General features: G+C 41.5%; 1 pseudogene; it reads left to right on the forward strand.

Annotated features, from left to right (window-relative positions):
* The first annotated feature begins 5,412 nt into the window (after nt 1-5,412).
* Nucleotides 5,413-11,720, forward strand: LOC122141014 (annotated as a pseudogene).
* Nucleotides 11,721-18,142: the final 6,422 nt, after the last annotated feature.

Consider the following 18,142-nt stretch of genomic DNA (forward strand, 5'->3'; position numbering starts at 1 on the left):
CAAACCACAAACCCCCCACCCCAAACCGACGCAACCTCAAACCACCTCGCACCTAGACCCCACTCCATCCACTCTACTCCACCCACACTAACACCCACCCCCACACACCTTACACAACACTCCCCACATACCACAACATCTCCAGCCTAGCGTCCCCCCAATTCCTCACTCTCAAACCCGCCCACACTCTCCTAAACATAACCAAATTTCGTCCACACGCAACCCCCTAAACCACTACAAGTCACCAGCAAACATTGTTATACCCCTCACACACACTCGCCTACCACACCACCACCGCCCCAAATATAGGAAATTTCTCAGTTTCTCTGCACACCACTTTCTCTCACCCACCACTACCCCTCCCCACTTAATCCTGTAGTTATGTTGTTGAGGTAAACAACTACAGTGGAGATTTCTTTTACAACTTTAATAAAATAATAAAAATAATATGGTATTTAAAGCAGAAATTGACAATTTATCAAATAACAAAATAGATGCCATGTTTTCAGGACAGTGTATATTAATTTTGAGACTACACAATAACCAATGTTTGAACTTCATAAATCCAATTTGGGTGAAATCAACCCAGACTTTGAATTGAAGCATTTGTTCTTTTGACCAAGTTTCATTTTCAGGCATGGCTTGTAATAAAATAAAAAGGAACCTGAACATGGTCCACATTAAGAGGCGAGCCTCACCTGGACAAGCAGAGAACCACGCCGTAAGACAGCCCACCAACAACTAATTGATTTCTCTTTTGCTCCTTCTCCAGCTTTGAAGGACAAAGTAAACTCCGTAAATGTAACAGACAAAGCTACATAAAAAAAATTTTTAAAGCAAAAGAAGAATGAAATCAGTTAACTCTTGCACATGTTTTTTGTGCTCACTACAAGCACTCCTGCCTGCGCCTCACAGTGTACACGCCAAAATAGAGTCAATTTTGCTTCTTAAGTAGCTTAAAAAACGGGGGACCACATGCCCATAAACTAAGGTCAAAATACTAACTTGTGTTGACCAGGCTGGCCTGTAAAGCGTTGTTCTGACCCCCCCCCTAACTCACCCACCCACACAACACACACCCAACCCCCCCCACCTGGAAACCACCCCGAGAGCCTTGCGCACCCCCGCACCCCACCCCCCACCCGCAACCCCCTTGGCACACACACCAACCGCGCCCCGCCCCTACCCTCAGTACCCCAAACAACACCCACCCCGAAACCAACAAGCACACAGCACCACCCCGAATGAGTTCTCTTTTTGCTAACACTCGACAGCCTGCCACCCCCACCTAGCCCCTACCACCCCACCGCTTTTACCAACAAACCACACCGCACACATACTACATCAAAAGGTAACACACTTTATCCAGCCCCACCCCTTGCTCAAGACCAGCTGGTACATCTTGTCACAAAATACAGTCAAAAAATTAGTATAATTCTCTTCTTCTGTCTAAGTCACTCGTTATTTTAGATAATGCATTATAAACCAAACAAACAAACGGATTGTGTCAAAGCAACCCACCTTAACAACATTAATGTCGGAAAACAGTTTTTTTGCCTGTGTCATAATGCAAACCAGGACAGTTTAAAGCCCAGTTCCTCATTGAACCAAACAACCACACTTCAGTGATGTCATATACTCAAACCCCCCCCTTCAGGTTAACCCCATAGTACTTTCGTGCAAAACTCATTTTTGCAATCAAGTCAATGATACCTTATCGCTGTAGCTAATTGAAGCGTCCCAATACTAAAGGCAAGGGCCTAGATGGCGCAGTGACAGCGGCAAGAACCCCAAAAAACGTCCCATCGGTGACAGACATGGAGAAAAAGCCGATAGAGAAAAAACCTTGGTCGAGCAAACAGGCTCAGTCGGCTCGTCCTTACGGGGGCAGAGTTCTCCTAATGACAAGACGTTAACACAGCATTGCAATACAAGGCATCTCTCCCCCACACCCAACCCTGTCCTGTTGCAGCTACCCAGTTAAATGTTTTTGCACACACAGTCTGTAGGGCAAGATTGTGACATCAGCATAAATTTGGTTGTCAATTGGGACCTGTTTTAACCTGTTATTAGTGGAGGTTCGCGGTTGGGTGGGGGTGTAATTTTTGCAACGGTGCAAATAGTAGTGCGTGTGAAATCACACTCACTCCCATTCAACCTGCCCCTGTGGAAGCTACAGTCAAATGTTGTTGCAACTACAGTCGGTAGGGACAAGATGTGAGACATCAGCATAAATGTGGTTGCAACTGTTGACCTTTTTAACTGCCGGTATTAGTGGGGGGAGTTATATATTTCAACATGGTGCAAGATGTAGTGGCTTGTGAAAATCACACTTAACCCCACCAAACCTGTCCTGTTTGAAGCACCAGTCAAATGTTGTTTTGCCACAACAAAGTCGGTAGGGCCAGATGCGGACATCAGCATAAAAAAAAAATAAAAAAATTTGTTTCACTGTTGACCTTTTTTAACCTGTATTAGTGGGGGGGGCGATTGGGGGGTGGTATAATCTGCACAATGTCCGATATTAGGGCATGTGAAAAATACACTACCCCCATTAAAAATGTCTCTGTGGAAGCTACATTCAAATGTTTTTTGAACCACACAGTCTGGTAGGGGCCAGATATAGACCTCACCATTAAACTTTGGTTGCACTGTGACCTTTTTAAAATTGTCATTAGTGGGGGGAGTATATTCCACAGGTTTGCAATATTAGTGCTGTGGAAATCACCACTCTCCACCCACCAAACCTGGCCTAGTTGATTGAAGCTACAGTCAAATGTTTGTTGCCCACACCACCAGTCTGTAGGGGCGATAGATGTGAACATCAGCAAAATAAATTGTGGTTTCAATGAGACCTTTTTAACCTGCATTACGTGCGGGGGGGATAATTTCCACCATGTGACAATGAGTAGTGCTCTGTGAAAATCCCACAACTCCCCCCATTTAACTTGTCGTGTGGGAAGCTAAAGGCAAATGTTTTTTGCACACATTAACAGTCTGTCGGGCCAAGTATGTGAGCATCACGCATAAATTTGGTTCTTTCTCTGTGACCCTTGCTATAACCTGTGATTCTAGATGGGTGGGGAGCTATAATGTCCACAGGTGCACTCTTTAGTGCTGTGAAAAGCACACTCCCACCTTATTAAACCTGTCCTGGGGAAGCTACAGTCAAATGTTTTTGCACACCACAGTTCTGTAGGGCCTATGATGTGACATTAAGCATCATAAATTGGTTTCCTCTGTGACCTTCTAAAACCTGTAGTAGTGGGGGGAAGTATAATTTCCACAGGTTCAATATTAGTGCTGGTGAAATCACAATCGCCCCCACTAAACCTGTCCTGGGTGAAAGCTTACAGAGTCAAAGGTTTTGCACACTCTGCTGGTTGTATTTGTCTAGTCTCAAAATGAGTATAAATTTGGTTTCTCTGTCAAGTCAAGTCACCTTTATTTATATAGCGCATTAAACAAAAAAAGATTGTGTCAAAAGCACTCAAACCTGAACAACATTAATTAGGAAAACAGTGTGTCAATAATGCAAAATGACAGTTAAAGGCAGTTCATCATTGAATTCAGTGATGTCATCATGCAGCTCAGTTCAGTTTTAAATAGTATCTGTGCAACAATTTGCAATCAAGTCAAACGATATCGCTGTAAATGAAGTGTCCCCAACTAAGCAAGCCAGAGGCGACAGCGGCAAGGAACCAAAACTCCATCAGTGACAGAATGGAGAAAAAACCTGGGAGAAACCAGGCTCAGTCGGGGGGACAGTTCTCCTCTGACCAGACGAAACCAGCAGTTCAATTCCAGGCTGCAGCAAAGTCAGATTGTGCAGAGGACTCAACTGGTTCCTGTGGTCACACACCCCCCACCAAACCTGTCCTGTTGAAGCTACAGTCAAATGTTTTTGCACACACAGTCTGTAGGGCAAGATTCAAAGGCACTGTCAAATAATAAATACTGATCGTACAATAAATATTGCGTGATAATAATAATACCTTTATTATTATTATTAATAATAAATATTATTTTACGTGAACTAAATTCTAACTAAATTCATCCTAGTTTAACAAACTAAATGTGATTAAATATCAATTCAAATGACAATGAAAAGCAGGTTTTATGGGTAGAGCGTTGCGAGATGATAAAGTTGGTGCAGTTAATAATTTCAGTGTAAAACTTTTACTTTGGAAAATGCGGTTTAATTCCGTTGACGACCTTCTCCAGTCGGCGTTTTTGCATCCGTTAGCTGCTTGTTAATCAGACAACGCTTCTATGTTCGTTCTTGGTGCCAACTGTGGAAAAAAACGATCGATAAAAGGCTTATAATAAACCGCTGAAGGTTTAACTGCAAGCGCTGCGTTTAACTGTGTGACATGCGTGCACATGAAGGGGATTTCGGGACAACACCGAGAGGAAAATACACATTCAAATATATAGTCAGTAATCATGACTTCAGTCAGTTACAACATCAAAGTTTACAATTAAGTTTTGCAATAAGCACCCAAATACAGTAACAGTCGGTGATGTGCATACCAGGATTTAAGTATTGAAGATATAAAGTAAATAAATCAGTGCAGAAACCATAATCCACGTACTATTCATAATCCTCATGTTAATGTTCTATTGACTACAAACTCAGTTTGTAAAATGTGTCAACATTAACTACAATTAAAGTAAAGGTATTTCATAAATTATCCCTTATTCCTAATAAACATAGTTAGTCTTAATTATGGTCCAACATTCCTGACAAACCCCTTTGGCCTATAACTGCCCATAAATATAAGGAACTGATTAACCGCCTATAACAGACAAAAACTAACTAAATAAAATACAATGTATTTATATCATCACACTTTGTGGTGTTTAATAAAATACTTGGATAACATGCGTTTGTCCTCTTGAAACGGTGCTCGGTTGAGAGTAACGGTGATCCGAGAACCGATACAACCGGTTCAAGCAGTTCACTCAGTGTAGCTACTGTTTTAATTACTCCGGGGTATTGGTTTCGACTCAGAGGGAGTGTTGGCCACGTTAAAAAGTGATTAATTTAAGTAGTTTGTGGGTTAGTGCTTACTGGAGATGCGAACTGCTTCAAACGATTCAGTCCGAATTGGTGAACTGGTTCAACCAGTTCACTAAGAACCGCTTAAATAGAACGATTCGTGCGCGGACCGGTGTTGTGCCCAATTTTGACCCCCTGCCAAATTATTACCCCCCTCTTTCAAATCGCTACCTGATTGCCTATCCTAACCCCTACCCCCTAATCCTAACCCCTCCCCCAAACCTACTCCTAAACCTACTAAATACTAGGGCTGGGGGGGTTAATAATCTAGCAGGGGGGGTCAGAATTGAGCACTACACGGACATCATCCACTAACTAGTGTGTTGTATTAGTGTTCACATATGAGCAGGATGTTCTCGTACACGGTTGTCTGTGACGACTGGCAGTCAGGAGTTTGCTGGGACAAATGATAAGGTTTCCCTGACGCTGGTGGGCTCGGAGAGATGCAGTGACCGGACTCTACTGGACAAATCCTTCTTTGACCGTTTTGCAAGAGGATCGGTAAGAACAGTTTTTCTCCTTGCAGATTCAGTGGGAACACATATGTCATGTGTTGAACAGTACAGACGGTTCACTATTTAAACATGAAGTTATTCCATTCATTTATTGATGTCTAATGCTTATCAGATATGTTTTATCACTCTCATTTAATTGTGGCTGTTATTTAAGACTTTTGTTTCCTTACAAAAAGTGAGAAGTCATGTCAGCAAATCATGCACTATCATAACACATTACTCTTTAATTTACAATGAAGTTACTTTTCAAATAAGTAAGGCCAGTTACTTTGTTTTGCATGTATTGATAGACAGCTCTCCTGTGCTCATGTTGAGAGGAATCCGGAGTGAGTTCAGATGCGCTGTGTGAACGTGATGATACTGTAGTTCTAGACTAATGTCAGCATGTACTCACTCGTCACATTCTCACAAAAACAGATTCAGTATTCCTCAAAATGAAGGACATCATGCGTCAGGACATGACGCAAACATGTTAAATACACAAATGTGTATTCAGTTCCACTTTATTAACCAGTATCTTTGCTGCTGTGCTTCGATGATCAACCATTCTAATAAACAAAAATGACTTTAGATAAACGTAACATTTGTGTTTATTTTCTGAATGAGGCCAAGGCAGATGAGAAAAAGTAACGCAAAAGTAGCGTTGCGCATTACTTTCCATAAAAAGTAACTAAGTTACGTAATTCGTCACTACATTGTAATGCATTACTTTTAAAAGTAACTTTATAAAGCGGATAGTTTCCGGTCCTTGATTCTGATTGGCTGAGCTGCGTTCGAAGCTGTTTTATTGATTCTGATTGGCTGAGCTGCGTTCGAAACCACTTTGTTGAAACCACAAGCGTTTCTGAGGAACTACATTGTTTGGCGGAAGAATACTGTTTTTATTAATATCATATCATTACATTTTATTTGCTTTGTATTATTTGTTTTGTTTTATTTTGTGAAACGTATATGGAATAACTGTTTTATAAATGCTTCGTGTCATTCCTAGCAGCGCCCCTTAGCTGTTATAAATTCACTGTAAACCACGGCTTCTTGGGGCTTATTGCATTATTATTATTAATATTGCGTTATTATTGTGCCCATTTTTCCCTCTCAAAGCTTCCACACACTTCCTCACTCGTCCACTTTATTCACAGTGATTTAGATCCCTCGGTCAGATACTCAATGTTAAATACATGTTTATATCACCAATCCAGTGATTATTAGGGTGGTATTTCTGGATTCATCGCACATGATTCTTCAGTTAATGTTTGCGCTCAAGCCGTGTGATTCAGTTATGGCTAACAGAAGCTGTCGTTAAAGGTGGTATCTGTGGACGTCAGCGTGAAGGAGATCCTTGGAGACATAGTGCTGGTGACGTGCATCCTTGAGAGAAGGAGAAAACTCTTGTTCAATAATCAGTGGTACTGCAGATGCATCAATGTGACGACTCCGTCTGGAGAGCGCCTCCAGTTCCCCTGTTATCGCTGGATAGCCAATGAACAGGAAGTGGTTCTTCGAGATGGCAAGGGTGAGTCCCATCTCGACTGAATGAAGCGTGTCACAAATACTGTTGTGTGTGTATAATTATGCATGTATCTGTGCTTGTGCATTTAGGTCGATTGCCTCAGGATGATGATATGAAAGAGTACAGGCGCATGGAGCTGGAATCCAGACAGCGACTGTTCAGGTTTGATGACACAGTTACAATCCTGTGTAAACATTCAACAGATATTTAATCAGTTGTTAATGTGTTACACCATACCATCCTGCCTCCATGTGCACGGTCAAAGGGACTGTTTGTTCTCGCACCAGCGCCCCCTTGCTGTCAGGGGGTGGAATATCCTTTTTAACCCCTCTCACCTTTGACTGGCGACGACTCACAACATTAACAACACGATAACCAAAGGATTTTTAAACCAACCAGTTTATAAAAATTAAATAAGCATGGCTCCTACACGAGCCTCGTGTTGTGGGGGAATAATAACTTTTCATATCACCTACAATAATTCTCATAAAACAACTGAAAGATGAATTTTGCTGTTTCTTGAAGGTGGAAGGAGTGGCGCACTGGTTTCCCGCTGAGCATCGATGCCAACACAAGCACTGAACTTCCTGTGGACATGCAGTTTTGAAACGGCAAAATCTGTGGACTTCTCTTTGAATTTCCTTGAAGCGTAGGTTTGCGTTCATCTCTTTGCACGTATCACCAACAGCTATGCATGCTATTGATTTCCTGTGACTATTGCTAGGAAATATCTCAAAATAAATCTGAAACTGAACCAGACATTATGAGCATTCAGTTGATTTGTTCTTGCCATGATCTTCTCTTTCAGGATTGCCAACCTTGGTCTTAATGGATTTATGAAGTTGTTCCAGTCCTCTTGGACCGATATTGCAGATTTCAGAAAAGTTTTTGTGAAAATCAAAGAACACTGTGTCAGGTTTGAATCATTTCTTCCTTTATTTATACTCGCTTTTCTCAGGTTTGAATCATTTCTTCCTTTATTTATACTCGCTTTTCTGATTGAGTGTAAATGCAATCAGACTGAGACACACACACTCCTGAACTCACTGGCGGCTGACTCTATTATTCTCTTTGACAGAGCATGTGATGCAGAACTGGAACGAGGACTTAATGTTTGGCTATCAGTTCTTGAAAACGGCTGCAATCCTGTGATGTTTTCCCATCAGTAAGTGCAGGAATCTTCCAGACAGCTTTGCAGTCACACAGGAGATGGTGGAAAGCTCCCTGGATAGAGGTCTCACACTACAGGAGGAATTAAAGGTCAGTAGAAAAAACACAAAACAAACACGTACGGGTCAAATAAAATGTGAAGCTTTTGGAGGACAAGCAGTGAATATGCAGGTGTTTGGAGGACAAGCAGTGAATATGCAGATCAATTTTAGATGATGTGTCACAAAGAAAGCTGTAGCAGTGGTCAATTCTGATGTGAATAGAATAGAAATTCTCCAGTGTCCTATACTAAACGTGTCTCTGTTACAGGCAGGAAACATCTACATAGCAGACTATGCAATACTGGAGGGAGTGCAAGCCAATGCCACAGACCCCAGAGACCCAGCAGTATTTGGCTGCTCCCTTCTGCCTGCTGTACAAGAACAGCCAGAATGAAAATCCTGCCGATTGCTATTCAGGTGCCTGCAGAAATAATGAAGGAAAAACAGTACTTAAAAAAACTTGGTGCTTGAACGAAGCCTTGGGGTTTTTACCAAATACTGTCTTTGCTCTCTGAAACAGCTCAGCCGTCAGACCGCCGCAGAGGTCTTTCTCCCGAGCGATGGTCAGTACGACTGGATGCTGGCCAAGATGTGGGTGAAATGCTCCGACTTCAACGTACACCAGCTGGTCACACACCTTCTCAGGACGCATCTGACCTCTGAGGTTTTTGCCATCGCCATGTACAGACAGCTCTCTGCAGTCCATCCAGTATACAAGGTAGCTTCCTTTAACGCTTTCATTGCTGGGAGATTTAGAGGTAGATTTACTAACTCTTTTGGTGTTAAAAATGTATTGTCAGGATTTACGAAACACATGCAGTGAAACGTTAGTGATTGACAACGCATGGATGCAGTTATTTTTTTAGGAGGAGTTTCCCTTTTATTTATGCGAGGAGATTATTACCATGAATCACGCAACAAGATTGACTAAGGTTTTGTGATACTCAGGTTTACTGGTATACGCTATTATTAAAAAGCATGTGTTAACCCATTTAGTGCCTGTGTGTTTACAGCACTAGATTACACACAAGTTCTTGTCTTTCCAGGATTCAATCATGGTTTTTGTGCCCTTTGTTAAAGAAATTGACTTAAGTATCTCAAGGGTATAACATGCAACATACATTTTCCAGTTTCAGAATTACTTCTGAATTCTGATTGGATGAAGTGTGTTCAACTCATTGTAAAATACATTCCTTTATCGTATTGCTCTTGCTATAAAAGCAACAAGGCACTCAGGGCAGGTGTTACAATGATTTAGGCATGAAGCCCCTTATCTGTGGGACAAACACTGAAACGAGTGACCTAGAGTGCCTGTTATTTTTAAATGCTTCATTTTTCTCCTCACAGTTGCTGATACCTCATGTCCGTTACACCATTGCCATCAACACTGCAGCTCGTGAAAAACTCATCAGTGAATCTGGGGTCTTTGAGAAGGTATCTTTAACCCTGCATAAACACTACCTTGTTAGGAACCACAGCTTTTCTGTTCATGTTTATCTGCTTCGCTCACATGACTTTAAGGTCTGAAGATTATCTTTACCCCTGCCTAAACACTACCTTGTTAGGAACCACAGCTTTTCTGTTATATTATCATAAGCCACAATACTGTACCCAAAGTTAACGTTATTCAAGAATATAAACGATTCCACCTGAGGCTCAAATATAGGAATATATTCCTTGCCTCCACAAGCTAACGAACACTTTGGTGATGCCAGAGATGAAAATATTCACAACAGGCTTGTGATTGAGATTCAAAACAAGTCCATGGATAAAAACCTCCTGATCTATACTTCCTTCCTCCTTGTGCACTGACCAGACATGAAGAAAGCAGGAAACCACACAGAGTCCAGTACAGCATTATGGGAGATGGAGTTAAACATAAGTTTTAAGGGATAACAATTTGACTTTTCACATGGTACTGATGTAAATTAAGTATTAATATGTAGAGGTGCTACAACAAAACCCCATTAGACTTGAATATAATGTTATGCTGCATTGATTTTTCCCAGCACCCCTTCTAGATGTAGGCTCTGGCTTCACATTCACTTCAACTTTAAACAAGCATTTACAAAATGTAATCTGAGACAGAAAAAATAATCACTAGTGTCCTACCTCGAAGGCTAACGGCACCGGTGGGATCGCAGTTGTTGAAGTGATTCATAAGGCCATGAAGACTTTAACCTACAAGTCCATGTGCTCTTCCCTGAGTCCGTGAAAGCTCGAGGAGTGGAAAACAAGGACGAGCTGCCCCACTACTACTACAGAGATGATGGCATGATGGTCTGGGAGGCCGTGAGAAGGTAACTGATAAAATACACAAAAATGTACAGATGTTTTCAAATGCTACTGCTGAGATTGAATGACAATGAAGTAAATTAGTAATTATTTTAGAATTTGCTGATTCATCGTTGCTCGTGATCTTCCTCCAGTTTTTGTTTCTGATGTGGTCAGGATCTACTACGGCAGTGATGAGTCCGTTCAGGAGGAGGACGAGGAGAGATCCAGGCATTTGTTCAAGATGTCTGCTCCTCCGGTATGAAGAACTGTCCCCAGAATGGTGGTGAGTACAGGACTCGATTAACTACAAGTGTGCATGTTTCTTATGATTGCATATGCATTGTGTTTGCCTGCCGTACAAAGTCACATTTCATTGCATATATCTCAAAATGTTACCAATGTTCACAGAAATTTCCAGATCTCCTGGAAAACTCGGGAGCAGTTGGTCGAGTACCTGACTGTTGTGATTTTCACAGCTTCAGCACAACATGCTGCTGTTAACTTCGGACAGGTGGGATGAAGCACTCTTTTCTGGATGAATCTAAACTATGCCTGGGTTAGTATCTGTTGGCTGATACCTGTGTGCCTGTCCTGTGTTCCAGTTTGACTGGTTTGCCTGGGTCCCCAACAGTCCTTCCACCATGAGGAAGCCTCCTCCCACACAGAAGGGCCAGGTGGATATGAAGTACATCATGGAGAGTCTGCCGGACCGTGGACGTGCCAGTTGGCATGTAGGAGCAGTCTGGGCCCTCAGTCAGTTCCAGGACGGAGAGGTTTGAGGACCTGATTATTCATAAACTAGTTTGAATATACTTAAAACACAAAACAAAGAAAACATAGTATTTTGTCCAAATCTTCCCCAGCTGTTTTTAGGTGTGTATCCAGATAAATACTTCACTGAGCAACCAGTCATGGAGGCCACTACGACTTTCCGCAAGAAACTAGTTGAAGTGACCAACATCATCAAGAGCCGAAATGAAAAACTGAAACTGCCCTATTGGTATCTGTCTCCAGACAGAATCCCAACAGCGTGGCCATCTGAGAGAACATCTGTGGGGAATATATATACACACACACTTTTTAACCCTGGGCCATTTGGATCAACATCACAACATATCTCCATAACAAAATCATTGCTACCGTAACTTGTAAGGATTTTAGTGAAATGGTAATCTGGATGAAAATAATACAAAGTATTATACACTTACACCAAGAATTGGATGTCATTACATAAATAAAAACAAAGAAATATGCAATCAACATTCACGGTCATTGAAATGTGATGCATTTTAGGGATTTTCATCAGCAACCTGTGGTGTGTGTTACTTCAAGAGAGCAACCATCTGCAAACGTGCAAACAAATGTACTTTATATAATCAATAGTCATTCTTGTAGTTGACATATTGATTCATATAATCACACCAATTTTTTACTACATCAGTCATCATTTATTCATCATTTTATAATTCTTTATGTAATGTTATGTTTTTAATATTTATATTATTTATTATTTTCCTTTCTATCTATGCTTGTGGGTGGGGTTTTGTAATCAATAATAACACTTGTCGGGCCCGCCATCGCTGCTTGCAGCTATATTTGGATAACCTACTAAGATTATTCAATAACCCCAACTCTGCTCATTTTTACCATCACTTTGTTCTCCTTTTTCTGCTCTTGTCAAATTTGCTTTGGTTACCCATATACGTTACCAGTGTATTGGCTGTGCGGGTTACGCGTGTAATTATGATAGACTTCGCCTAAGTACATATAAACTAGGTTTACCCCCCCCCATCCACGATATAAAGTGTCTATATTGTCTTAAAGAGTTCTTGCGTACAACACAAACAATCATTTATTTTTCCTGGGTATGTGCAAATATAACCATGTTATATACACCTAAGAGTAATAAAAGAGAACCCTGCATGAGAAACTAGCGGTAGCATCGTAGGTGTGGTCAAGCGAGTCATTGGGATTGACCCAAATCATTTAAATGGTTGATTCATTCAGGAGCCCGAAACACTATCATGTTGCTCAGAGACGCTTGTGTTTGGAATACTTGTTTGTTTTTTAAAAATAGAGCAACAAACGGGGAATATTGTGTCTTAAAAACGTAAGTCTCTTAATATTAACTTATTGATTTTATACAATCTGTCTGCACAAAACAAGATCACATTTGTAATTATGCTGACTTTTGAGTGAAACCGTCACTGCGGTGGATAGTAACTATAAGCTATATATATAAATCTATACATTTTCTGCCCCATATCTTGAAAAATGTGATAATTCTAAATTTCCAGTGAAAGAACGCACTATAAATGCGAATGCACACTAGTCTAGACCATCACCATCACGTAATGTATGCGCACACTCTGTAAGTGTTTTTTTTGCTTTTCGCAATATACTTGTTAAAACCATACATATGTAGCACATCAATACCATGGTAAAAATTAACTATATGGTTTTTATTTTGTATTTATATGAAAAACTGGTATATACATAATTGCACAAAGGACAAGTTTCAGTGATTTCCTAAGTTTTTTTATTTTAATCTTTTAGTGGATTTATTTTTTGTCTATTAAATAAAATTTGATGTGAATATATCCCATATGACATTTATGACAATGCATGGTGCAGTTAACAGAAATAATAAGTAATATAAAACAATAACAAATTAGTTGTGTTTCCGCGTGTTGTGGTAAAAACTGTATGGCACTCCAGACAAAGTGCCTGTTTTTGGTCAACATCATCCTTTCTGTAGCTAAAATATTTCCAAATAACTGACAATGTGTTTCTTTTGGTGACCAAATCGTCCATTTTGGTGCTTTTCTCCCGTTCCTCTTTAATTTCACCATGCGCACGCAAGAGACTGCGTGTCAAAAACGTGAAGCAACAAACGTGTGATTTGTAAATAGTTTTTTTTAATAACCTTTAAATCAGAATTAATTACTTTATATCAGGAAAATATAGATTTTTTTAAATAACCAAATTATTTTGAATCAAACAAAAAAAAATATATGCTTTGCCCTGCATATCAATAAACTTCCTCTGATTGCCTGCATTTGCCTCCTCCTCTTTTAGGTGCTGTAACGATACATCGTGCAGCCCTAATGCAGATCAAATTTTAAGTTAAGCGAAATCAAGCAGTTTATAAGAAAGGTTTATTCTTTCTTTATACTTTTTGAATGTTTCATTGATACAACATGGCACTGAGTTGTTAGAAAAGAAATGCTTAATGACATCATTGCTTGATGACGTCAAGAACTGATGAATCGGCTTTTTGAACTGGTTCAGTGAGCCGATCTGTCTAAAAAGAACCGGTTCGTGCAAATGAATCGGACTTTGCATCACTAGAGGACAGAGGAGACAATGAGAAGGGAAGAAGTCAGGGAGGAGAGACTACTTTCAATTTTAGAAAACAATTGTAGAGAAGCTGTTTTTTTTGTTGTTGTTGTTTTTAAAGATTAATTCATGCTAACAAACAATTACATTAATATTGCAATCTACTCTCAAATGGGTCCAAACACACATGAACATTTAATTATAGCAATTATATTCTGAAGGGCTTTTTAAAAGAGGGAGCACCACCGGGTTTTCAGACTGCCAAAGGATCTCTCTATAATGGGCCGAGCTTTTGCATGGAGATAATTGAAAGTGGCTCTCTGAAGTGAATTCGGTCATCTGGGACACCTAAACTCCATTTCCTGTTCTAACTAAATTTAGTCAACAGGACTTTTACTTTAATTTTAGCATGGATGTTAAGTGCTGAAATCACATGACTCCATGGGGGTGATTGCACAGAAAGGAGCGGGGCACTTGTCAATCAAGAAGCTCCACTGGGAATTGCATGACAAGGTGAGTGACATAGGATTCTGACTAGATTAAGGAATTGTATGAACGTACACAGGTATTTTTTCCATCTTCCATTTAAAAAAAAATCTCCGTCCACATGAAAATGCAAAAGCATGCTATGAAGCACTGTCAAGAGCATGCCAGGCCAACAGGTGGCGATATAATCTCAACCGTAAAGCCATGTTGGCCAATCAGAAGCCTGAAAAAGTTTTTCAGTAGGCGGAGATAACAGTACATGCTCCGACGTCACAAGCCAAAAACTCCTCGTCTAAACGATAACACTGCAACCAGAGTTGTTGAAAATCTTCACCATGTTAAGAGTTTTAAGAGATTTTTGGTTTCAGTGAACTGGTGCTGCGTTCGTGTGTGGACGAACGGCCAAACCATGTAAAAAAAGCTGCGGTTCTGAAAATACCCACGTTCTTGTGGACAGGGCATAATGTCAAAGACATAAATCTGTCATAAGACAATGTTCCTAATTGTTGTTAAATTATGTTTGTGATCTATTCATACAAAATATGTATTAAAGTGTTGAAAATGTGTTTTAGTTTATTTTTCTTTCAAACCTTTTTTTGTTGTCCCACATTATCAAGTTGTTTTTTATTTCAAACCGGTAGTCTGGGACAGTCTTCAAATGGGGGAAATTTGCATTTTGGGACTTTATTTAAGTTTAATGACAAGGGCTAATATATGCCATTATGAGAAATGGGTGTTCACTAGCTAGGACCACGCCACAAACATGCTATGAAACTGTTAGTTAAACAGAGTGTTGGGGAAGAGTAGAAAGAGGATGAACGGGTCGAGGGAATGGGATGATGGTCAGGTTGATCAGGGCATCTGGAATTGATGGCTCAGAGAGACTCAGGGTGGGGGTACCAACTCTATCATATATTTAGGCCAGACAATTAGGACCCCCCGATACAACCTGGAAGAAAGAGAATGTGGGATAAGGTTGGCTGAATGGATGAGAAAGGGAGGGAAGGGTGGGTTCGAGAGAAAGAAACAACAGTACGGTATGAGGTGGCCCGATATATGGAGGTTTTGGGAAGTCAGGTGATCGTTTGGGGCGTGGCCCTGCTCCTGAACATCTGTTAACCAATTAACTCCATTTCGCTAGCTAGGACCTCACCACAAACAAGCTATGAAACTGTTAGTTAAACAGAGTGTTGGGGAAGAACAGAAAGAGGATGAAGGGATCGAGGGAATGGGATGATGGTCAGGTTGATCAGGGCATCTGGAATTGATGGCTCAGAGAGACTTCAGAGAGGTTGGGAGTACCATCTCCATCATATATTTAGCCAGACAATTAGGACCCCCAAAGTTGGGAAGAGCTGAGTTAAGTGTGAGCTTGGAATGTAGATGGCCTGATCATACAGAGACGATGCAGAGACTAAATAGTTCAGGCGTTCAATGGCTAACACAGGTTCTTGTTTCCATAAGCCTTTATTAGTACAAATGTGTGAGAATGAGAGAAAGCTGGGCAATCATAGCCAGTGGTTGTTCATAGGAGTAGTTCACAAGTAGGTTTAGAAATGCACATGTGGATCTTAGGAAGGAATGGCGTAGAAATCTTAAGTTGTGAATGGATGAAGCGAGATTAGGTTGATAAGAAAGGAAGCTTTTACAAACTACAGGGCGAGGTGGCTTCCGCCTGGCCAGATGGTGCAGTGACAACAATCTCTCTCTGAGCGTGGGAGAAGGCGAAGGAGATTGCTGTTGACTTCAGGAGGAAGCGGACACTCAGCATGTTCTCTGACCATCAGCGGTGGAGCTGTGGAAGGTGAGCAGCACCAAGCTCCTGGGTGTGCACATCACAGGGGACCTCTCCTGGACCGACAACTTGCACTGCACCTTTGTGAAAGAAATCACAGCAGCGTCTCACTTCCTCCACTGGCTGAAGGAGAGCCAGAGGCCCACCCCCCATCATGCACACTACAGAGGGGGGCTTTTCCATCCCGAGGAAACATTCTGACTAGCTGCATCACTGTGTGGTATGGTAGCCTGTATGCCTGAAATAGGAAAATGAAGACCCGAAAATTGACTACTGAGATGAGTGCTGTAGGTGTTCGAAGGGCTGTTGTTGAGCAGAGATTAAGTGAGCCTATGCAGCAAGATTACATAACTGCAAATATGATATCCCCATGTTTAAAAGGATTTTGACTTCTGCTGCATAGTCTGGCCGGATGAGTAGGTCGGACCATTCAAACCCAAAGGATGGCTGCTACTTATGAATGTGGGATATATTTCATAAATGCCAGCGGAGACTGCTCTTGACTGGATTATGGAACTGAATTCTGGGAGGCTGTTGAATCAACCCAGCAGCCACCATATTAACTGCTGAAGTGTTGGGGTGATGCTTCCAGTGTACCCAGTTGGATGCGGCGGGATGAGATATAGATGATATGTAGCAAAATGTTGTTCCCATGATGAGTGGTGTTGTTACCAGAGGCAAATTTCCATTGGATGGTTGCTGCTTTTGACAGAATGTCTGACGCGAAGGATTTCCCTTAAGGAATTATCTGGATGACATTGTTAAGGTGGCCTAGAAATCCTTGTAGCTGATGCTTAATACATCTGTCTAGCTCAGATGAAGTGAGAGGCTCTGAGGTTTCTATTCTGATAATGGAAGGCAGAGTTCAGTAAAAACGTAGATTAGTGCGAAAATCCTAATTATGGTGGTGCAGATGAAGGTGCAACGATTAGAAGTCTTCGAGGAAGTTAGAAGTGTGGTTGTTAGCGAGAATCCATCGTAGCTTCTGAAAGGGAGTCTAAAATCCTAGGGCTGCTTTTGCAATCGAATGTGGCTTACAGTGAAGTAATGGCTGCTTCCCAGAAGCCTCACCGGATTCTTGATGGATAGGCAAGACTTGGCATTAGTGGTATCAGCTTTGGGGATCCAAGCTCCGTGGTTGGAATGTGAGCATCGTGGGGAGAAGATAAGTTGGTTTTTTAATTNTCAACTATATCNTAGGAGTGCGGAGGTGCTTTGCAAGTCAGTCTGCTGGTGTCGTAGGGTTATGAGGGCAGGAGTATCTCGCATGGCTCTGTGACAGAGCACGCAGGTGTGAAGGAGCCTGTAGTTAGACAAGGGGCAGCCCAGATGACTGAGGTTGTTCTCTGATGCAGGATTGGCCAGCCTCTATGTCAATGATTTAAGGAAAGGTTAATGTTTACTGAAGGGCATTTCTATCGGCATTGGAATTACTGAAGGGGATGGAGCTGCAGCAGATATATGTAGTTTGCATGGAGAAGTGTTGAGGTTTAAGGGGGGGCTGTAATTGAGCATGCTGAACCTGGATGTGAGGGGGCTCCACAAGTTCACCTAAAGGGATGTTTAAAATTCGAGCAGGGTTGAGAGGGCTCCTGAATGACCCTTGGTTGGACTGCTGTAGAAGATGTGTTTGTGGGGGCTCCACAAGTTCACCTAAAGGGATGTTTAAGGTGATGGACTGCTGAAGCTGGCCGAGTAGGTGGTGTCGCTATGGTTAAGTATGTACCTGTGGCAGGATCTGTAAGTATTGATGGAGGGAGGAAAGGGGAATGGTAGACCAGAGGAATGGAATTGGAGGTTGGAGGAGTCCTGGCTGGCCCACGTGAGGTAGGGTCCCTTGGGGAACTGGATGAGGCACCTGGACTGCCGAAATAGCTGTTTGAATCATTAGAAAGCTGGGAGCCGTATGCTGTAAACGGCTGAAGGAAGGGTGGAAGAATGGATGTT

The sequence above is a fragment of the Cyprinus carpio genome, chromosome A4 (genome assembly GCF_018340385.1).
Source record: "Cyprinus carpio isolate SPL01 chromosome A4, ASM1834038v1, whole genome shotgun sequence".
NCBI classification, from domain to species: domain Eukaryota; kingdom Metazoa; phylum Chordata; class Actinopteri; order Cypriniformes; family Cyprinidae; genus Cyprinus; species Cyprinus carpio.